General features: G+C 40.5%; 1 protein-coding gene across 1 annotated transcript in view; it reads left to right on the forward strand.

Moving 5' to 3' along the window:
* Positions 1-8,709: 8,709 nt before the first annotated feature.
* FANCC (FA complementation group C) overlaps positions 8,710-23,371 on the forward strand; it is a 272,052-nt gene continuing 257,390 nt past the window's right edge. The window contains exon 1 of the mRNA XM_044265751.1: positions 8,710-8,885. The gene's annotated coding sequence lies outside the window, so the exon portion shown is untranslated. The remainder of the gene's footprint in view (positions 8,886-23,371) is intronic.

Here is a 23,371-nt window from a genome sequence, read left to right on the forward strand (position 1 = left end):
TCAGTGGAGACCATACGGCTGGAGAAGCTCTACCTGTGCACAGGGCTTTCTGCTCCTGAACTCCGGCTAATAGCTCCCAGGCAGAAATGCTGGCCTAGTGTGTCTATACTGCCCAATTTCTTCTTTTTTTTTTTTTAAATTTATTTATTTGACAGAGAGAGATCACAAGTAGGCAGAGAGGCAAGCAGAGAGAGAGAGAGGAGAAAGCAGGCTCCCCACTGAGCAGAGAGCCCGATGTGGGACTCGATCCCAGGACCCTGAGATCAGGACCTGAGCCGAAGGCAGCGGCTTAACCCACTGAGCCACCCAGGCGCCCTATACTGCCCAATTTCTTAAAGGGAATTGGGGATATACAATTTTCTGTGAAATCTTCTGATTTCTAAATATTTTCAATTAATTTTTTCCCAAGCACCCTTCAAGCTTAACTAATTCTGTTGGCCAAATGCAGACTTTGGGGTGCTTGCTTACTCTCTCTGGTCTAGAATTTTGCTAGGCCTTTGAGAGCTCTAAAAGAAGAGGACTTGATTTCAGCTCTTCAGATGAGTGTTATGATGGGAGTTATGATGGGAGCATATGGAGTAACTAGGAAGCAACACAAAGATTTGTGCCTGCAACTGTGAGTCGCTTGAGGAAGCCATGAAAACAAGCCTCAGTGAGACTGCAGATACTAGCCCAGCACTGAATCTTGTGATTTGCAGAAATGCCCTATGGGTGGGTGGGAAATAGATCTTTACCTGGTCTGAGTGGGTTAGTTAGTGCTAATGGATAGACCGTGAAGTTATTATTGTTCAGTGCCAACTTTGATAGTTAAGCAGGTACCAGGGGCTTGAGACGATTCTGGTTTGAGAAATAGATTCACCATTCGTTCAAATAGTAGTGGAATCTGCCACGAATATTACAAGAAGCAGAGTCTTTGCAGAAAGAAAAAGATTTTCTAATAGTTATATGGTTTCCAACTGCCTTCAGTACTATGGAGATAACATACAAATGGCATTTAATGAATCATTATCTGAAATGAAGTCATGAAAGTTCATTTGAATAACAGATGGGGTATGGTAAGCTAAATAATGCTCCCTCCCCCAAAGATGTTCATGTCCCAGTTCCTGGAAATTGTGAATGTTACTTTATGTGGCAAGAAGGACTTTGCTGGTGTGATTAAGTTAAGGATTTAGAGGTAGGGATATTATCCTGAAGTATCTAGGTGGCACAATGTAATCACAAGGGTCTTTATAAGAGGGAGGCAGGAGAGTCAGAATCAGAAAGGGAGAAATTGGAGGATGGGGCCATGAGCCAAGGAATGCAGCCAGCCTCTAAAAGCCAGAAAAGACAAGGACATGGATTTTCCCCTAGAACCCCAAGAAGGGACATAACTCTGCTGACACCTTGATTTTAGTCCATCGAGATTATTTGGAACTTTTGACCTCCAGAAGTACAAGAGAATAAATTTGTATTGTTTTAAGCCACTAAGTTTGTGGTACTTCATTATAGAAACAATAGGAAATAAATACAGATGACAGAGGGATACAGAGGACAAGAAGTATGAAAGCTTCTGAAATTTATTGAGTCCCAAACATAAGCAGAGGAAAGTGGTTTTCTATTAATGATAGTCTGTCATAAGCAAGCATATATATATAATAATATATATACTATATATAAATATATATATATATATATATATATATATATATATATATATATATAAAAAATGATTTCTTCAGATATACCAAATCTCTGTTGACTTACCTGGAACATGTAAGTCCTTCCTCTCTCTTGGTGTGGTTTAGGCCTCCTCCCCTACCTTCATTAGAGTGACATGTTCATTATACTTCCATGTAATGAGATTATGTCAGAGAAACTAAATTGAGACAATAAAGGTAATGGACTTAGCAAAATGCTTAATACATAGTAGGTGCTCATTATATGCTAATTCTTTCTACTTGCCCGTATAGATCTTAGATCTTGAGTAATAAAAGCATAATATATATACATTTGAATGTCATGCTTGAAGTTTGTTCCTTTAACGTGCAACAGTTTTTTCCAGCTTTATTAAGATATAATTGACATAGAACATTGTATGAGTTTAAAGTGTAGAACGTGACAATGCAATACACATACATATTGTGAGATGACTACTATACACAACAGGGTTCAGTAAGACCTCCATCACCTCCCATAATTACCTTTTCTCTTTCTTTCTTTGGTGAGAACATTTCAGATTTACTGTCCTAGCAGTTTTCTAGTAAATAATACACTATTGTCAAACATTGTCACCAAGCTGCACATTAGATCCCCAGAACTTACTCATCTTCCAACTGGAAGTTTATACCTTTGACTAACATCTTTTTATTACCCCCACTGCAAACAATTGTTTTATTGTGCAACTTGAATGTTCTGAAACCTTAATTTAGTACATGAATAAACAGAAAGATGCACTCTTACTGGAAAACACTAGGCAATTAAAGGGTCAATCTGAAACAGACACAGGAATGGGATGAAACTTACTTATTTTTGACTTCATAGTTGCCAGAATTAATCAGATCATAAATGTGCATAATTTCTTTTCATTTGGAATTTTAAGTGCTTATTCTTAGCAGTTCTTTAATTTTAATTTCATGTTAAATGAACCATTATGAAATACTTATGAGGAAAAATATTTTTAAACCATATGCTCATTTAAAAATATAATTTAGTACTCTCTGCAGGCAATAAAATGTGCTATATTAGTTACAACACACCATGATTGGTGGGAATGCATGTTCTAAATAGGAATGCATTTTTTACTGAACTAAAGAAAATCAGACAAACACTGCCTTAATATGTATATATTTTTTGAAGCAGAGTGTATCATTGCTTAATGAGAAAAGGACAATTTTAAAAAAAATATTTTATTTATTAAAGAGAGAGAGCATTAGTGGGAGAGCACAAGCAGGGGGAGCAGCAGAGGTAGAGAGAGAAGCAGACTCCCCACTGAGCAGGAAGCTCGATGTGGGACTTAATCCCTGGACTCCCAGATCATGGCCAGAGCCAAAGACACCCACTTAACCAGATGAGCCACTCAGGTGCCCCGAGATGACAGATTTTTGTTTTCTGGAAATTCTGTGTTAGAGATTGTACAAGGATAAATTTGTTTTCCCATTCTACAATGTTGACAGAATTTTAGAAATGGCTGAGAGAGTCCCTTGCCTTCCTCTCTCTTGGTGTGGTTTAGGCCTCCTCCCCTACCTTCATTAGAATGAAACTTGCTCTTCTCTTGAGTTTATTTCATTTTAACAAATCTATGTCTACTCATCTATGCTGCTGGAAGGAAAGTTGTTGATTAACCAAAGACAGATCCCTTCACTAGAATAAATTTTACATGCGCAGAGAATATTTTTTTTTCTTCTTCTTTTTTTTCACTACGTTAATCCCAGACCCTACCATAGTGCCTTAGCTGAGTTCAGCTGTTAGCAACAGGGATCCAAAATGTAGTTGAAAAAAAAACCAGATTTTTCTTTATTGTAAAAGAAGCTCAGTGTTAGGCAAACTAGGTGACTCCTATGATTACTGTACACCCAGAATCCATTTCTTTTGCTCTGCCATCCTTGTTCCATGGCCATCATCCTTGGGGGTAACTTACGGTTCAAGACTACTGGAACTCTGGCCATTTTGCCCCACATTAGGTAGAAAGCAGTTGAAAGGGGAAATGGGCTAAAGAGTTCCTTCCTCTTGTCTTGCTACCTTTTAAGAAGCCTTTCTGAAAATCCCATCCAACAGCTTTCACTTATGTTTTTCTGGCTACTATTAAGTTAGAGGGCTGCCTAATAACAGGGGAGTCTGGGAAATGTAATTTTTTAAATTGGGCCCATTAGCCATGCTAAGTAAAAGTAGTGTTCTCATACTAACAAAGGGAGAAAGTGGTAAAATGAGATCAACAAAGACAATGTAATGAGTTTTCTGTAAAGCAAATTTATTCCATTTATAGGACTAGTCTTTGGATTCAACCCCCCACCCACCCCATCTATTCTTAAACTTAAAAATGTTGTTTTAAAAAATTGACATGATGTCCTCCTCTCTCTCTCTGCCTGCCTCTCTGCCTACTTGTAATCTCTCTCTGTCAAATAAATAAATAAAATCTTAAAAAAAAAAAATTGACATGATGTTAATTTTTTTCCCCCCTCTAAAGTCTTTACCTGACCAGATAATGAATTGTTAACTCTGTTAGTCCTCTAATATTATTGACATTTTACTGGTACAAGAAATTCAAAATCTAGGGAATTCTTGGACTGCACAGGTGACCTGTAAGATTTCTCCTGGCTCCAAGATACACAGATGGATTTGTGTTTTCAACACAGCCTATATGCTTCATACTTTCTGCTTAGAAGTTCTTGCTAGGTAATACACTGGCTAATTTATCATCTCCCCTGTTAGCCAAAGTGCTAACACCTAGAGACACAAAGAAGAGCTGCCACCTCCAGGTCCATAGCCAGGGCCTGCTTTTGTGAAATTGCATAAAGTAAACTTCATTTAAAATGGAGTCAGGAGGCCAGAAGGGGGAGCTCTCACCCTAACTTGTGTCCTCTTGCAGGCCACCACCCCCAGTAGGGGAAGAAGCCTATAGATTCTTACCTCAGCATGAGGCAGTAAGATTTTCTCCTACCCCAACAACAGCGCAGCCAATGAGAGACTGTCCCAACTCAACCAATGAAAAGCAACTATATTTGGAACTCCGAATTTGGACTTTTTGTTTATAACAGCCCCTCAAAATCCCTCCCCTTTGGGACAGTAGTCCTCTCCTTTGTTCTCCAAACTTGCCTTTGGTTTTGCAGAAGCTCGCATGTCCGCAATTGCAATTCTCTTGCTATTCTCAAATAAAACCAATTTTTGCTGGTCAAATAACTGATAGTTTTATTTCTTAACTTCTGCAAAGTTAACACTTTGCAGAAAGAGAGGAAAACTCTTTGGAGCACCTGGTGGCTCAGTTGGTTAGGTGTTCAGCTCTTGATTTTGGCTTGGGTCATGGTCTCAGAGGTGTGAGAATGAGCCCGGCATCAGGATCTTTGTTCAGCAGAGAGTCTGCTTGGGATTCTCTCTTTCTTCCCCTCCCCCTACACTGTGTGCATGCATGCTCTCTCTCTAAAATAAAAAGAGAGAAACTCATTGAACGATATATAAAGGGGTAATTGTTATGAGGATGTAGGGGAATCTCACAGACAGCGAAGAACAGAAAAATATATTCAGTTTGCCTTAAAGTTGGGCTTTTAAAAGTTGGGAATGGAAGATATCTCTAATCCTCATGGAATAACATGGCTTTTCAAGTTCTTTTTTGCTTTTCTCTGTGAACCAAATTTCTTTACTACTTATGTATTTTTCTTCCCCCAGTAAGTTTTGTTGGCATGGGGGTTTGGCTCCTGTGGTACAATCTCTATTTTGCCATTCCAGATTCCCCAGCAATAGCTTCATTGATTCAGTGAGGGTCATGTTACCATTCCTAGTTCAAATAGCTGTGGCAAGGAGTGAGTCAATTAATACAAATATGTCCTTCTAAAGTATATTCTTTCAGTAGCCCCTGGAGAGTGAACATATGAGGAGAGGGAAATTTATGTGTCACAGTTATTGTACATTTTTTTTTCCTCCATTAATTTCCACCTTCAGCCTCCATCTGGGTCCTGATGTCAGGTCCTTTTCCCCCAATAGGGTGGTAGATCGAAGACCTTCACTATTACTTGCACCATTTCTTAAAGCATTTTGTGCACAAACATTCTTTTTGTTTCCTTCTCTAATTCCATGCACATTTCTTCAGACAGAATGTTTTAAGAGGAAAGCAATGTGGTGATTACCATACATAAGCCTCTAGAGCCATATCACCCCCTCCCCAACTTCTGCCCCATCAAGAACTTAGGAAGTGGTCTAGTACCAAGCCTGGGAATGAGGGAGAGCATAGCAAGTGGTAAGAAGCAAAGCACCAGAGTCAATCTATCTGGATTTGAAGGTACTCCTTTACTATTAGTAAAGACTGTTCTATGCATCAGTTTCAATAGCTGTGAAATTGGGATATTACCAACCACGTAAGATCACTGTAATAATTAAATAATCAGTTCAAGGCATCAGCCCAGTGCTTGAACTTAAGAAATACTCACTAAATATTCACAGTTGAGACAGCACAGGCGAGTATCAGAACTGTGGACAATCCAGTGTTGAGATACCATATGAAAACTGAAAACTACTTGGGACTAATTCTGGAAATATGAGTCTTACTACAATGGTTAGATTCTGAGACAGTTGACTATATTTGTTTGTTGAATTTTAAAACAAGATTTGATATCAGGTACTCTGTGGCACTCACCTGTGATGTTTTTCCCTCTAGAATATAATGATTTTGATGGATAGATTCCATTAGAATAAATTCTAATTATTTCTAAGAATGAAATAATTTTCACCTACACAGGCCACTTTTCACTTTTGCTACATTATTTAAATATAATTAGACTCTGTACCATAACCAAAACTGTTTCTAGAGGTACACACATTCAGTTTTATAAGCTGATTAAAACTGGAATTTTTTTTTTTTTTAAAGATTTTATTTACTTGAGAGAGAGAAAGAGCACACATGGGCAAGAGGGACAGAGGGGGAGGGAGAAGCAGACTCCCTGCTGAGCAGGGAGCTTGATCCAGGGCTCTATCCCAGGACCCAGAGAGATAATGACCTGAGCTGAAGGCCGACACTTAACTGACTGGGCCACCCAGGTGCCCCAAAACTAGGATTTGTATCTAGGTATTTCTCAGGAAATTTTTCAGGCATTTTACAAAATGTTCATGTCATTACTGATTAAAATATTAGGATAGTTGCATACATATGGATGCCAAAAAAAATTTTCTATAAGCCTCCATAAATTTATATTTATATGTTTATACTATAAATGCTACTAATTTGGGTCTAAACTAGGCCTAAACATGACATCCTTTTATCTATAGTAAAGTTGAATTAGCTTAGCAAATCTTTATTAACCACTAAATCAAAAAGACATATAACTGCAATATGGCAAGACCTCAATTATTATTATTAAAGATTTTATTTATTTGAAACAGAGAGTGAGCATGAGTGGGAGAGGAGCAGAGTGGGAGGGAGAAGAAATGCCCCCACTAAGCAGGGAGCCCTATGCAGGGCTCAGTCCCTGGGCTCCTAGATCATGACCTGAGCTGAAAGCAGATGCTTATTAACCAACTGAGCCACCCAGGTGTTCCGAGACCTCAATTATTAATGCTACAAATACCGGAAATAATTTTTCAGCAAATATGTAAAAGGACCTGAGTACCACAATAGCATTTTCTCTAGGAAATAAAGGGCTTCTTTTCTTTGCTGATAGAGGCCAAGTCTTAAATATTAACTTACTCACATTTGTCACCACAAACACAATGACTTTCTCCTTATGGCCAAGGTGCCATGATGAGTGTCACTCAAGTGTGTATCTCTCTACACAGGTTCTGCTTTAGATTTATGCACAATGAGCTATGTACCCATCAATATAGCACACACCTCTTTAATTGGTAAGAACATATTTAACACCTGATTCCTTAATACAGCTGCAGATTCTCCCTATTTTTGCCTCAAATTCTGGATTGGGTTATTTTTGTATCTCCCTTTTTGAAAAAAAAAGATGGTTGCTACCACTCACCTACAGGCTAAGTTTGTCACTTAGGACCTGTGTAAGCTTGATGTAATCTAATCCCTGTATTCAATCTCTTCTTATAGAAAATGGGTATTCCTTCATCACCGAAAGCTAGAAGTGTTTGAATATTTTTATGACATGCATGCACTGCCTTGTAATAAGTTTTTTTGAAAGCACCCATTAAGTTGTAGTTTTAAGATTGAGGCACTTGGGGTGCCTGGGTGGCTCAGTCCTTAAGCTTCTGTCTTCCGCTCAGGTCATGATCCCATGTTCCTGGGATGGAGCCCCGTATCAGACGACTCAGCGCTTGGCGGGATGCCTGCTTCTTCCTTTCCCACTTCCCCTGCTTGTTCTCTCTTGCTGTCCTCTGTCAAATGATTAAATTCTTAAAAAAAAAAAAAATGCGAGGCACTGATATCTTTCAAAAAAATGTTTTAAAAAGCTTGGTTACGTTCCACAGATTCTTTCTTTGAAACATCTATGAAAAACCTCCATGCACTAAATTTAAAAAAATCACCAAGACAAGCTCATGCTATTAACAGGAATGGAACTTTACAGAATATTCTTTTCTTTTGGTGGTTTCTTTGAATTTATCTGAAACCCATTCACACTGCATGGAGTTGATTGGGAGGGAAAAGGATTACTAACCCCCAAAAGATTCCCTTTTTGTGTATGACCACACTACAAAACCAAATGCTAGGCCTGGTTTAGAGGTTTTACTCCTTAACAAAGCCTCAATTTTTCTTTTAAAAAACTCATCTCCATTTTACGTCCTCTGCATTTTGGACTGAATCCTGCAACACTTGGGCAACAACCTGATTGAAAACCCCAGGCTTCTCCTCCCCGGGTCTCTCCAGCCATCTAGCCCTTGCCACTGCTCTGAAAGCTAAGGTAGCTGCAGCTTCCCCAGGATCCCTGGAGCGCGCCAGGCCCGGCCGACTTCCGGCCGGGCCGGAGCCAGACGCCCCTCCCTCCCCCAAGAGCGCGAGATTCATCTCATTTTTCCCGCGAGGCCGCGGCGAGGCGCGGCACCGTTCGCCAGGCCCCAGAGTGCACTGCGGTCTAGAGCGCGCGAGCGCCGCTCCACTGCCGAGCGACCGCGGGAAAATTCCAAAAAAGTCAAACAAAACAAAAAACCAGTACGGGGCAAAGCCAAATTTGCAAGCCACAGAACCCGGGCGGAGGCGTCCTTTCTGCCACTGCCCAAACTGCTGAAGCAGCTCTGGCGCAGACCACCCGGTAAGAGAGAGGCCGCAGAACGAGAGCGAAGGCGGCTGCTTCCCTCGGGGGTCTGGCCGACACGTCAGCCTGGGGATGGGGGTGGGGAGGGGGAGCGCAGGCAGGGAAGACTCGCGAGAACGTTCGCCGTGCCTGGCGCGTCTAGGTGGCTGAGCGGAGCCCCCGCCGTGTGCTAGGGGTGAAGAGGGGCGGTGGGTAGAGTTTTGAGGTGGCGCCAGTCCGCGGAGGGGCGGGGCGGCGGGCGAGGGGCGGGGACGGAGGGCGGGCCAGGCCCGGAGGTGGAGCCGGCGCAGGGGTCACGCGGACAGGAGCCCCCAGAGCCGTGCGACCTCGGAGTGGGCGTTTCGGTTCTTTTTGTTCATTGAACGCTGGCAGCTATGTCTGCTTAAAAGGAGGGGTGCGAAGGTGAATTTCTTCACCCCGGATCCTGGAGCTGTGAAAATTCGCCTCTTCTAACCCATCACCCTCTACAGCTGGCCGCTTGCTCTCCGTCCCCCTGCCCCAGGGCGCTGGGAGGGAGTGAGACTCTTACCCCTTCCCGCCCTCCAGGCCCTTCATCGCACACGGGGAGGAAGGTTCTGATCGGCGACCGTCTACCCGCAACAGTCTTTCTTTGAGCGCCAGGCCAAGTCGCGTCCAAATCCCTGAGGGATTTTTTTTTGGGGGGGGGGTGTTGTTTCTTGGCTTGCTTTTTTGTATTTACGTGGGCGGCTTTTACAACCGTGAACCTTCTGTGGTCATCTTGTATGGGTTAGAAGTCTGGAGGAGCAAAAGATCAGGACTTTTTGAAACATGAGAAATTTGGGACCAGAATTTTTAAGGAAAGAGGCCGAGGACTTTTCCAGCAAAGACTTGTATGTGCCAGTGCTTTTCTCCTAATCTGAAACTGTTGTAAGAATCCCTGGCTGCCGGTTTCCTAATAACCTGCCCATTTAGTGCATGCTAACTGATGTGATTGACTTACCATTTATCACATGAGGAGGGCACTGTTGGGCCACCCAACTTCAGCTATTTATGGATGTCACTCAACTTCAGTGATGTGCAGCTCAGAACCTTTTCTCATTATTCCCCTAAAGAGGGGAGGAAAGGTTGTTACAAATGATTGAATTCATACCATGTGTTGGGATCATTTATTACAAGCTTAGATAGAAAACATGTTCATTGTGACTATCCATTAAACTTAAATCAAACGTTTCAATATAATGGACTGTGCCAGATTCACAGGGAAAGAAGCATTTATATGCATCAGAACAGAATTTGCTTTTCCTCGTTGTATTAAAGACCTCTTTCCCCAGAGTTAGTTAGGTCCTGCTTATTTAGGATTGGACTAATTTTACTTTAGTATATATTACATTTTAATTAATCTTTTTCATTATTCAGTTGTATTTCTCTTGATTTCTTGAAAAACATTTATTAAGGTTCCAGAAAAGAAAGGCAAAGTATTTTGGAATTTTTTGTACTCTAATGAAAAGCATTAACTGGGTGTGGAAGATGTGTTGCTGCATGTATGTGAAACTGTGCATGTACATTTAAAAATAAATAGTATTTTAAACCAGTTCCATATTTCAGCAAGTAGTTCCAGTAACAATTATACAAATTTTGTATTTATGAAAACCAGCTTCAAGGAGGCCAGCCTGGCCAGTAGAAAGTTGGATTGATTACCTAGGCCACATGGGTAGAAAAACCTCGCATGGTGTGGCAGTTCCAAATCTGTAGTAGTGGAGCCTCAAAGCAGGCTGGAAATCAGTACCAAATGGATTTATAAAATTTAAGTTGGGGTATGTATAGTCTCTGTTCTTGTTTATGGATCTTGAATGACTTTAATATGAAAGAACACCTATGGGAGAGGTACTTTGAGTTAACAGTGCTTCAACAAAACTGTAGTAGAGAAGAAAAAACTTAATTTACAAGAAAAGTTAGATAATGCTACAAATCTTGAGCATTTTATTTTCTGTTAGATACCATTTTTTTCTTTTTTATTACTCTGTTTGGAAGAGACCTTGCAGTGTTAACTGATCCATTCTCTTTGGCTCTTCTTAAGTTCTGCTAGGTATGCAGAAATCATTTCCCTCTTAAGGTCTCTGATACAGGAACATCTATAATCTTCCTGGTACCTTTCTCTAGTTATAGGGAAGCCAAGTTCATATGGAAATCACCTTTTTGACTCTGTATACTCTGTTTTCTAAAGAACTAAGTAATTTTTAGTAAATTTTTTTTTCTTTGTGCTGTGATTACTACAATTTATTTTTAGAACATTTATACCACCCTAACAAGTTAGCACATGCAAGTTTGTAGTTGATCCTAGCTGTGGCTTTCAGCTAGGCAATCAGGCAACCATTGATTTGTGTTCTGTCTCTATAGATAAGCCTTTGGGCACCCATATAAATGGATTCATAAAGTAAGTGCTGTCTTATCTCTGGCTTCTTTCACTTAGCATGATGTTTTTGAGATTTATCCATTTTGTAGCATGTATCAGTACTTCTCATTTATTGCAAAATAGTATCCCATTGTATGGATATACCGCATTTTGTTTATCTGTTCATCTGTTTGTGGAATTGGTGGACACTTGAGTTACTTCTACTTTTTGGCTATTAGGAATAATGTTGCTGTGGACATTCATGTGCAAGTCTTTGGAAATATGTTCTCATTTTTCTTGGATAGATACTTATGAGTGGAATTGCAAGGTTGTATCATAAGTTCATGTTTAACTTTTTAAAGAAACTGCCAGACTTTTCGAATGGGGCTGTACCATATTATATTCCCACCAGCAGTGTATAGGGTTTTAATTTTTCCAGAACACCATTTATTGTGTCTTTTTAAAATAGCCATTGTAGGGGCGCCTGGGTGGCTCAGTGGGTTAAGCCGCTGCCTTCGGCTCAGGTCATGATCTCGGAGTCCTGGGATCGAGTCCCGCATCGGGCTCTCTGCTCAGCAGGGAGCCTGCTTCCCTCTCTCTCTCTCTGCCTGCCTCTCTGCCTACTTGTGATTTCTCTCTGTCAAATAAATAAATAAAATCTTAAAAAAAAAATAGCCATTGTAGTGGGTGTGAAAGTAGTATTTCATTGTGGTTTTATTTTATTTTAAAAAAGATTTTATTTGACAGGAAGAGAGACAGTGAGACAGGGAACTCAAGCAGGGGGATTAGGAGAGAGAGAAGCAGGCTTCCTGCTGAGCAGGGAGCCTTACAAGGGCCAATCTTAGGACCTAGGGTTCATGACCTGAGCTGAAGGCATATCCCAGTGCCCAATGACTGAGCCATCCAGGTGTCCCTCATTGTGGTTTTAATTTGTTTCCCTATTGGCCAATGATGTTGAATACATTTTCATATGCATATTAGCAGTTTCATTGTCAGTTTTGAAATATCTGTTTTTTATTGGGTTATGTCAACCTTTTAAAGGTAAAATGTAGGTGATTCAGGCAGCAAAATCAGGTTTATTTAGGAACAGCAGAGGAACCGTAATTCGGGACAAGCGAACTGTGGTGAACCGTAAAAGTCCTGAGAGCAAAGTAGGCATGTCATTTTTAGAGGAAGGGAGGAAGTTTGGGAGGGTCTTTTTTGAGCAGAAATTTAATGGAAGAAAATGAGAATTTGAAATGGTGGCAGCTTCTCATTGGCTGTAGGTGAGGGCAGCTTGTTGTTGCTGGGCGGAGAGCAAACCTTCCTTCTTACTGCTGGACTGTGTAAGCTGGGACAAGTGATATGTTGTGAGTTATCTCTTCATGGTTTCAAAATTCCAATTTTGAGTTAGATTTCCTTAACACCTTTTCAAACCTTTGTTAGTATCACTGATCAAAAGTTGAGCCATCTGTTCCTTGTTAGAATTGTTTTTGTCTTTTGGTGCTAGGAAGGACATTTCCTGTACTCCCTATGCTGTGGGACAGCATAGGGAGGTGCACAGATTGAAGACCACTGAAGCCACCTTTGAGTAACAAGGAATAGTGGGAGGGAGAACTCTCAGGTATTTCTGATTCAAAGTCTTATCTTATCAAGGTTATAAGCATTGGAGATCTCTTGAAGTGTTGAGGCTGCATCACCCAGGTGGGTATGTCCTTTCTACAAGGTTTTGACAGACAATAGGTACAAAGCTTAAAAATGATTATAGAGAATGATATGAGGAGCAGAATAATGACATCAGTTTATATAAAAGTCCTGAACCAGGAGCCCAAACCCAAAAGTGACTGGCTATAGAGCAAAGCACCCTAGATCTTCAGGTGGAATTTATCGTAGCTAATTTTATGTGATTGGGTTTCCACTTTGGAAGATTTATTCATGTGCAGCAGGTTTTGTTTGCTGTTGCATAAATGCTTCCTTTTTCAGCAAGTAGGTAATCAAAGGCTATATGCATAACTCAAAGATATTGTGGGTTCAATTCCAACACTATAATAAAGCATATATTACAGTAAAGTAAACATTGCAATAAGGCGAGTCATGTTTTGGTTTCCTAGTGCATATAAAAGTTATGTTTATACTATACTGTAGTCTGTTAAGTGTATGATAGCATTATGTCTTAAAAAATACATACCTTAATTTAAAAAGACTTTATTACTAAAAAATGCTAACCATCTGAGCTTTCAGCAAGTTATAATCACTGATCACAGATCACTGTAACAAAATAATAATGAGTAAGTTTGAAATAGCATGAGAATAACTAAAAGGTGACACACAAAGTGAGCAAATGCTTTCGGAAAAATGGCACTAATAGACTTAACTCTGGGTTGCCACAAACCTTCAGTGTGTGGAAAAAAAAAAATTCAAGTATCTGTGAAGTGCTATAAAGTGAAGCACAGTTAAATAAGGAATGCCTGTGCTTTAGCAAGTGACGGAGTGTTTGTTGTTGGGCTCCTGTTGTCTTACAGCGGGGCTTGGCAAGTTTTCCCAGTTCCAGAGGGAGATTTCTAGTCATTCGTTCATTTTGTCCATTGTCATGGAAGTCCACAAAAAGGGTGAGTGCCCTTCTGATGGAGGCAAATCCAGAGTCACATATACCTCCTGGGAGTTACCTTTTTAATATGGCAATGAAGTTTTAGTTGGGAAAACCTATGTGAGGCTTCAGATTTCTTGTGGATGTCCGTGGGGGCAGTTAGAAATCCAAGTATGCACAGGCTGCCCCTGGTGGTCTACACATTCATAGGCCCAGTAAGAGGCCCAGTGATTCACCACAAAGATAAAACCGCATACTGCACATAGGACTCCTACTGTGGTTTGATTATTAATAATGGTATTAGTTGGGATTATTCAGTTGGCCCTTTTGAGCCCAGGGTCACTGGTTTTTAGGGAATAATTAGGGAGAAACTGTCTTGTTCTGTGGACTCTGTTCTTGAAGGCCGTACAGACGGGTTATTTGGCTACAGCAAGCAGCTGTGACGTAGTAGTGAGAATGGGGAACTGTCTGAGTGGAATGGGTGTAATGAGTTGCATTGAGAGTTATGATGGGACAGAGGGTAGAGAAAACCTGTAGAAACTGTTGTAGAAATTTGACTCAGAAATATCTTCACCTCCCTCCCCTCCAGCAACCCTCAGTTTGTTTCCTGTGATTAAGAGTCTCATGGGGGGGGGCGCCTGGGTGGCTCAGTGGGTTAAGCTGCTGCCTTCGGCTCAGGTCATGATCTCAGGGTCCTGGGATCGAGTCCTGCATCGGGCTCTCTGCTCAGCAGGGAGTCTGCTTCCCTCTCTCTCTCTCTGCCTGCCTCTCCGTCTACTTGTGATTTCTCTCTGTCAAATAAATAAATAAAAAAAAATCTTTAAAAAAAAAAAAAGAGTCTCATGGGGGAGATGGGGTAAAAGAGTGATTTTATGAACACTGAGTATTATTCTAAGACTGATGAATCACTGACCTCTACCTATGAAACCAATAATACATTATATGTTAATTAATTGGATTTAAATTTTTTAAAAAGTTTGCTTGGGAAAAAAAAAAATGAAAGAAATACCCTGAAGGATGAGGGTATAGTTAGTGGTTGCATTGGAGATGGAGGCAAAGTTGGCTGCAGGGAAGACTAGAAGTTCACAGCTGTCATGGACAGATCCGGGTTTCTGATGGCAGATCAAACAGTGAGAAATTCTTCCCCTTTTGCCAGGGAAAGGGAAATGTGTGGTGTCTCTCCCAGTCGGATGGGGTGGAAGCCAGCAGTGTAGGCAATGAAAGGATTCACCTGAGGCAGAACAAAGGTAATAGAAATTTATTTAATTTTATTTAATACACCCAAGGAAGCAGGAGGCAAGATAGCGAAGGAGAGATTGTCTGCCACGGTAGTAGGTTTTTAAAGGTGGAAGGTGAGGAGGTATGGGGACATGGAAGTTTCCCTTTTTTGGTAACTGTGACTGGTTCTAAGAGGCCATTTGGTCAGTTAGGGCTTATGGGTATTTGGAGGTGGGTGGCCCTGTGGTTGCTGTGGGCCCTTTTACACTGATCAAGTTTCCACTGCTCAAACCTTTTGGCCAAAGATGGCTTCTACAAAATGCAGACAAGGTCATTGTCTCTCCAGCATAGAGAAGAGGAAAATAAGGCGAGAAAAAGCAGAAAGGAGAGAATGTACAGGTCTACCCTCATCATCTTGGGAAAACTCTGCTTTAGCTGTTGTTTGAGTCAGTTCCTGGAAATCCTTAATTTTAGGTCACCATTTGGTGTGCATGTTTAGTCCGGGTTTGATGGTTTCTTTAGATAAGACCCATGGATCCAGGAGTCAACTCCATGGAATTTACTGGCACAAGAGTTAGTCAATAATTACCTTTCTAGTGTGGTTGAGGAGTCTTTTTGAAGTTGTCCTTTCTAATAAAGGACATCCCAAGATTACAGGGTGTGTTGTGCTTGGGGTCTTCATCTCCTGGGAACATGCTGTGAAAAGATTGTTCTGTTAGTGCATTACTGTTTTCAAGAGATGTCATTAGACCTTTGCAGTACTGAAGTATATCTCCTTTTATTAGGTGTGGGTCAAAAAATGTTGAAGCTACATTTGCATAGGGCACTCAATAATTATCTCAAAGGTGAGAACTTGTGGATTCCAAAGGGGGTGGATCTGAGATTAGGAAGGACGAAGGCAGTTCTTTTGGCCAGGGTATTTGAAAGTTTTCCACAAATTTTGCCAATTGAATTGTAATTTTGCTGCCGGTTTATTCAGTTAGTCCTGAAGACTGAGGATGATAAGTGAAGGAAGGATGTGAAGGATGATAATTGACAGTGAAAATTCTACAGAGCCTGCTGAGCAGGAAGCCTGGTCCGGGACTCCATCCTAGGACCCTGGGATCATGACCTGAGCCAAAGGTCACTTAATGACTGAGCCACCCAGGTACCCCTCGAAATATTAAAAACAGAATTATCATGATTTAGTAATCGCACTGCTGCTATTTACCCAAAGAAAATGAAAGCATATATATTTTGAAAAGACATATACACCCTATGTTTATTGCAGCATTAGTTACAATAGCCAAGATATAGAAATAAGCATGTCCATTGATAGATGAATGGATGAAGGTATGGTGTACACACACACACACACACACACAGGAATATTACTCAGCCATAAAGAAGAGCTCTTTCCATTTACAGTAACATGGATATACCTAGAGGGTATAATACTCAGTGAAATAAGTCAGGCAGAAAAAGACACACATGTGATTTTACTCTTACATGGAATTTAAGAAATAAAAACAAATGAACAAACAGAAAAAAGAGGCAAAAAACCCCCCAGATTCCTAAATACAGAGAATAAACTGATGGTTGCCAGAGGAGAGGTGGATGAAGTGATGGGTGAAATAAATAAAGAATAATAAGAGGTATACTTATCTTGATGAATATTGAAGAATGTATAATAGTGTTGAATCATTGTGTTACAAACCTGAAATGAACATAACACTTGTTTATTGTATGTTAATTTATTTTTATTTATTTATTTATTTATTTATTTTTAAAGATTTTGTTTATTTGACAGACAGAGATCTCAAGTAGACAGAGAGGCAGGCAGAGAGAGAGAGGGAAGCAGGGCCCCCGCTGAGCTGAGTGCCCCATGTGGGACTCGATCCCAGGACCCCGGGATCATGACCTGAGCCAAAGGCAGCGGCTTAACCCACTCAGCCACCCAGGCGCCCCTATTGTATGTTAATTTAAAAAGGGAAGAAAGAGGGGCACCTGGGTGCTCAGTGGGTTAAAGCCTCTGCCTTCGGCTTGGGTCATGATCCCAGGGTCCTGGGATTGAGCCCCGCATGGGGCTCTCTACTCAGTGGGGAGCCTGCTTTCTCCTCTCTCTCTCTCTGCCTGCCTCTCTGCCTACTTGTGATCTCAGTCAAATAAATAAATAAAAATCTTTAAAAAAAAAAAAAAAGGGAAGAAAGAACTAGAATTACAGAATTTCTGGCAGGATTGAGCTTTTATTTGGCCCAAAACACAAGTTTCTCTTTTTATCATACCTGCCACCATTTGATTGCCAATATTGTTTTTCCTTTTCTGGTGCTGATTGTCTCTAGTCAGTCTCTCCAGGCTACCCTTTGGAGGTGAGTTCCTTTGGACCATAACAGAGATTTGACTTTTGGACCCTATGAGGCCAGGATTTTTTGTGGAAAAGTCAGTGAGGTGATTTCCTCTACCTTTCAGAGAGTCAAGCTTAGAATGTCCCTGGACCTTCATACTAGCCAAAGCAGCAGGTAAGAATATAGCATCCAATAATTACTAAAGTTAAGGGCTGTTTTCAGTTTTATCTCTGCTGGAAGTAAAAAAGCCATGTTGTTTATATAACATTCCCAAATCCTGAGCCACTCCAAAGGCATGTCTATTCTTAGTGAACATGTAGTGAAAATATTATCCTAAGCCCTTGCTTAGGATACAGCCCTAAAGATTGCATATAATTTGACTTCATGGGCTGAAATAGCCAAAGGCAGAGGTGCTGCTTCCATTATTTCAAAAGTTGATACCTCATACTCAGCACAATATTAACAATTTTCATCTTTCAGGTAAGAACCATTGGTGAACCATGAAAAGTCAGTGTTATCTGAAGTTTTCTGTAAATCATCATGTGGGGCAGCAGGTGATTTGGCAGTATTTAGTAGTTGTGGGGGGCTTTCATTAGTAGAGGAGGGGAGAAGATTAGCAGGATTAAGGTTACTATAGTGAACAAGAGTGATATAAGGGGCAGTTAATGGGATGATTTTATAGGAAGTGAAATGGCTAAATGAAAGATGTTTTGTATGATGAGAGTTAAGAAGAGCTTTGACAGCATGTGGCACAAAGATGGTTAAAGGGGATCCCATGATTGTTCCTTCAGTGGCCTTTACAAGAAGGGCAGTAGCAGGTATAGCAGTGAGGAAGGGGGATATCTCTGGGCTACAGGATTTAGTTGTTGACTGTAATATCCTGTGGGTTGGTGGTGCTCCTCATGTTTTTGGGTGAGTATCCCAAGGGCATTCCATTTTTTGTATACAGCCAATAAAGGGAGTTGATAATTGGGGTGTCCAAGGGCCAGGAGATGGTTATTAAACGAAATCTTTCAAGATCTGAAAAGTCATGTCATCACATTCTTCCTAGTTAGAAGTTTTTAAGCAAATTTTTTTTTTTTTAAGATTTTATTTATTCATTTGACAGAGATCACAAGAGGGAGAGAGGAGGAAGCAGGCTCCCTGCTGAGCAGAGAGCCCGATGTGGGGCTCAATCCCAGGATCCTGAGATCATGACCTGAGCCGAAGGCAGAGGCTTTAATCCACTGAGCCACCCAGGTGCCCTTAAACAAATTTTATAAAGGTTGGGCCATAAGGGAAAAGTTTGGGATCCAGTTGCAACAATAGCCTGTCAACTTGAGAAAACCTCACAGCTGATATTTAGTGTTTGGGCTTTGAGAAGTTCAGGGTGCCATCAAGCCTGTGTGATCTAGAAGCTGTCCTTATTCTAAGGTTAAATGTTTTAAGTATTAAATTTAAATTCAAACAAATTATAATTTTTTAAGAGGCTTTCTATTCCTTTTTGGCTTGGAGTTTTAGCAAACACATTATCTAATTATGAGGAGGCTTGGGAAGAGGAGCAGAGAAGTAAGTCATCCACATATGTTATTAAAGTAGAGTCTCCAGGGAATTTGGTATCATCTGGCTCGGGCTTTAAGGTTTGTGACAAATAAGGGTTTTCCATGAAACTCTGGGGCATTATTGGTCAGGTTATAATGCTGTTCTTCCCAAGCAAAGGCAAAAAAGATACTTACTAATTTTATTTACTGGGATACCGAAGAAAACACTACATCAATCAATCATGGAAGAAATTTTGCCCTCAGTAGGGATGGAGGCTAATACAGTGGGGTTAGGGACAACAGAGTGGCAAAGCAATGACAATATTGTTTATGGCTCAGGAGTCCTGATGAGCTTCCCTCTGTGGCCATTTGGTTTCTTCACAGTTAAAATGGTGTTGCAGTGCCTGGTGCAGGGGATAAGGAGGCACTGGGTCTAATAGACTTCTCTAATTGGCTTAATGCCTTGAAGGGCCTCTTTATTTATAGGGTATTGGTTAATTCTGGGTAGAGATTTTGAGGAATTTGTTTGGATCTTTAACAGGAGGTGCACTATGGATCCTGTAAATATCAGTTGAGGATTTTGCTATAGAGAGGATGGTAGCTGATCCTCTAGGGACAAATGATTAATGTCCTTGGAATAGCTATATTGATATCAGAGATGGAGCAAATAAGAGATGTTGAAGGGTCATTTGTCTTATCCAGTTCGCTATTTCGGTTGCTGCTGTCAAATTCTAGAATTATTTTCACCTTTTGGAAGAAAAATCCCAGCATGATATTTTTCTAAGAAATCTTGGCCCAATAAATGAACAGGGCCAGAGAAACTAAGGAGAAAAGGATGGGTATCTCTGAAGGTATTCTGGGTACATTTGAAAGCCTCCGGTTACTAATTAAGATAGGGATCCCATTTAGTCTGTTTAATTTTAGAGCTCTGGTCTTCTAATTTGGTTCTGAAAAATAAAAGTTTGGGTGATTGAAGGTTCTCCACAATGGCCATTGGAGTTTTTGTTTTTTTTTTTTTAAGATTTTATTTATTTATTTGACAGAGAGAGATCACAGTAGGCAGAGAGGCAGGCAGAGAGAGGGGAAGGGAAGCAGGCCCCTGCTGAGCAGAGAGCCCGATGCGGGACTCGATCCCAGGACCCTGAGGTTATGACCTGAGCCGAAGGCAGCGGCTTAACCCACTGAGCCACCCAGGCGCCCTGGCCATTAGAGTTTTAAGTTATCCCACTTAGTTAAGGATGCACAAGAGGGGGGACTGTAGTTTTTGAACATAAAACTGACTGGCATCCCAGAAGGAGGACTGTCTTGAGAGAATTTACAGGATTGGGATCTTCTTATACTTCAAAAACAGAGGTTCAGAATATAAATGAATATCACTAAAAGGACTATACCTTCAAGAAAACAGATTGCCAATTAAATTGGAGAGCTCAACAAAAAGGAGGGAGCTTGAAGCTGAGAGAAGACTTTCTGAACTGAAAGGAAGAAGACAAATCAAGCAGAGAGCAATAAGGGGTACAAGTGGGTGCCACATGTGGTTCTAGGGGTTGTTAGTTCCTCTTGGGTTCATTGCCTTTGGATTCTGACACCAGGAAATGTCAACCTTTTTAAAAGAAAAATGTAAGTGAATAACCAGCAAAATCAAATTTAGGGGCACCTGGGTGGCTCAGTGGGTTAAGCCTCTGCCTTCGGCTCAGGTCATGATCTCAGGGTCCTGGGATCGAGCCTGGCATCGGGCTCTCTGCTCAGCGGGGAGCCAGCTTCCCCCTCTCTCTCTGCCTGCCTCTCTGCCAACTTTTGATCTCTGTCTGTCAAATAAATAAATAATGGGCACCTGGGTGGCTCGTGGGTTAAAACCTCTGCCTTCAGCTCAGGTCATGGTCCTGGGGTCCTGGGATCGAGCCCCACATCGGTCTCTCTGCTCAACAGGGAGTCTGCTTCCTCCTCTCTCTCTGCCTGCTTCTCTGCCTACTTGTGATCTCTGCCTGTCAAGTAAACAAATAAAATCTTAAAAAATAAATAAATAAATAAAAATCTTTAAAAAATCAAGTTTATTTGGAAATAGCTGAGGAATTGCAATTCAGGAGAAGGAAACTATGGTGAACGATAGGCAAATCCTGAGAACAATGGAGAGGAACATCCTTTTATAGAGGAAAGGAGGAATTTGGAGGAGTTGTTTTGGACAAAGTTCATTAGAAGAATATGAGAATTCACAATGTTCGTGGCTATTCATTGACTGTAGGCAAGTGAAGTGATGACAGCCTCTTACTGGCTACAGTTAAGGATGGTTGCTGTTGTTGGGGGCCTGTAGCTTGTTTTGCAGAGAGGAAATCTTTCTTCTTGCTGGACCAAGCAAGCTGCAATAAATGGGTCTATGTGAAAGCTCTCCTTTCATGGCTTCCCAGTTCCAATGTTGAGTTAGGTTTCCTTTTTTTTTTCCCCTAAGATTTTATTTATTTATTTGACAGAGAGAGATGACGAGTAGACAGAGAGGCAGGCAGAGAGAGAAGGGGAAGTAGGCTTCCTGCTGAGTAGAGAGCCCAATGCGGGGCTCGATCCCAGGACCCTGAGACCACGACCTGAACCGAAGGCAGAAGCTTAACCCACTGAGCCACCCAGGCGCCCCTTGACGTAGGTTTCCTTAACACATTTTTCACAGTTGATTGTCTTATTACTGGGTTGTAAGCATTCTGTGTAGATTCTGAATAGGAGCCCATTATCAGACACATGTTTTACAAATAATTTCTCTCTTTCTGTTACTTGTCTTTTCATTTTCTTCATGGTATCTTTTGATGTACAGAAGTTTTAATTTTGAGGAAGTCCATTTTATGATTTTTTTCTTTTTTTCCTTCATATCTTGGGTATATGATTAATTTCCATAAACTTTTGTGTGTGGCATGAGATATGGATCCAAATTTATCTTTTTTGTACATGTTTGTCCAGTTGTGCGAGCACTATTTGTTGGAAAAAAACTGACCTTTCCCTACTTCTATAAAAAATCAATTTGCTATAGGAGTGCCTAGATGGCTCAGTTGGTTGTGTCCAGCCTTTGGTTTTGGCTCAGGTCAAGAGATCAAGCCCTGTGTCAGGCTCCATGCTCAACACAGAGTCTGCTTGAGTCTCTCTCCCTGTCCCTCTGCTCCCCAACCCTCCCACATGCACACAAACTCTTTTTCTCTCTCTCTTTTTAAAGATTTTATTTATTTATTTGACAGAGATTACAAGTAGGCCGAGAGGCAGGCAGAGAGAGAGGAAGGGAAGCAGGCTCCCTGCCAAGCAGAGAGCCCGATGCAGGGCTCGATCCCAGGACGTTGAGATCATGACCTGAGCCAAAGGCAGAGGCTTTACCCCACTGAGCCACCCAGCCTACCCCCCCAACTTTCTTTTAATAAATAAAATCTTTAAAAAAAAAATCAGTCGACTATAATTATAACTAGACTCTCATTTCTGTTTCAGTGATCTGTATTTATATTTTTATACCAGCACCACACTATTTTAATTATGGAAGGTTTATAGTAAATTTTGAAATTGGGTAATAGAAGTCTTCCAGTGCTTTTATCCTTTTTCAAATTGGTTTGGCTATTCTGGGTTCCTTATATTTCCATGTTAAGTTTTAGTATCATCTTGTCATTCCCCCCCCTCCCCGAAAAGCCTGCTGTGGTGGATTTTGATAGAAACTGCATTGACTCTTAGATCTCTTTTGGGGGAGAAATGTAATAGCATATGGAATGTCTTTTCATTTGTTTAGGTCTTTAATGTCTTAGGGCATTGTTTTGTAATTATCATTATACAAGTCTTGCCCTTCTTTTGTTAATTTTATTTCTTAGTGTTTACTTTTTGATGCTATTGTGAATAGAATTGTTTTTTGCATTTCATTTTTGGATTGTTCATTATTAGTATATGAAAATACAAATACAGTTGGTTTGACCTAGTATTATGCAACCTCGTTTATTACTTCAAGCAGTTTTTTTGTGAATTCCTTTGAATTTTCTACATATACTATCATGTCATCTGTCAATATAGACAATTTTATTTTTCCCTTTGCATTTGGGTACTTTTTTTTTTCTTTCTTTCTTTTTTTTTTTTTTTTTTTTGCAGGGTGGCTAAAACTTCCAGTACGTTGCTGAATGAAAGTGGGGAGAGTGGACATTCTTGACTTGTTTCTGGTGTTAAGGGGAAAGCATCTAACTTTACCAAAGGTATGACATTAGATATAAGTTTTTCATTACTGATCTTTATCAGGTTGAAGAACTTTCCTTCCTATATTGTTGAGAGTTCTTATCATGAATAAATGTTGGATACACAAAATAAAGAGATGTAGAAGAAGACATGAAAACACAAAATGTTGAGGGGGGAATAGTGAAAATGAGAGTTTTTAGAATGCGTTCAAACTTAAGTTGCTACCAACATAAAATAGACTGTTATATGTGCAGGCTGTTATATGTGAACTTTATGGTAACCAGAAAGCCAAAACCTGTATATACACGTACAAAAGATAATGAGAA

The sequence above is a fragment of the Neovison vison genome, chromosome 9 (genome assembly GCF_020171115.1).
Source record: "Neovison vison isolate M4711 chromosome 9, ASM_NN_V1, whole genome shotgun sequence".
Lineage (NCBI taxonomy): Eukaryota > Metazoa > Chordata > Mammalia > Carnivora > Mustelidae > Neogale > Neogale vison.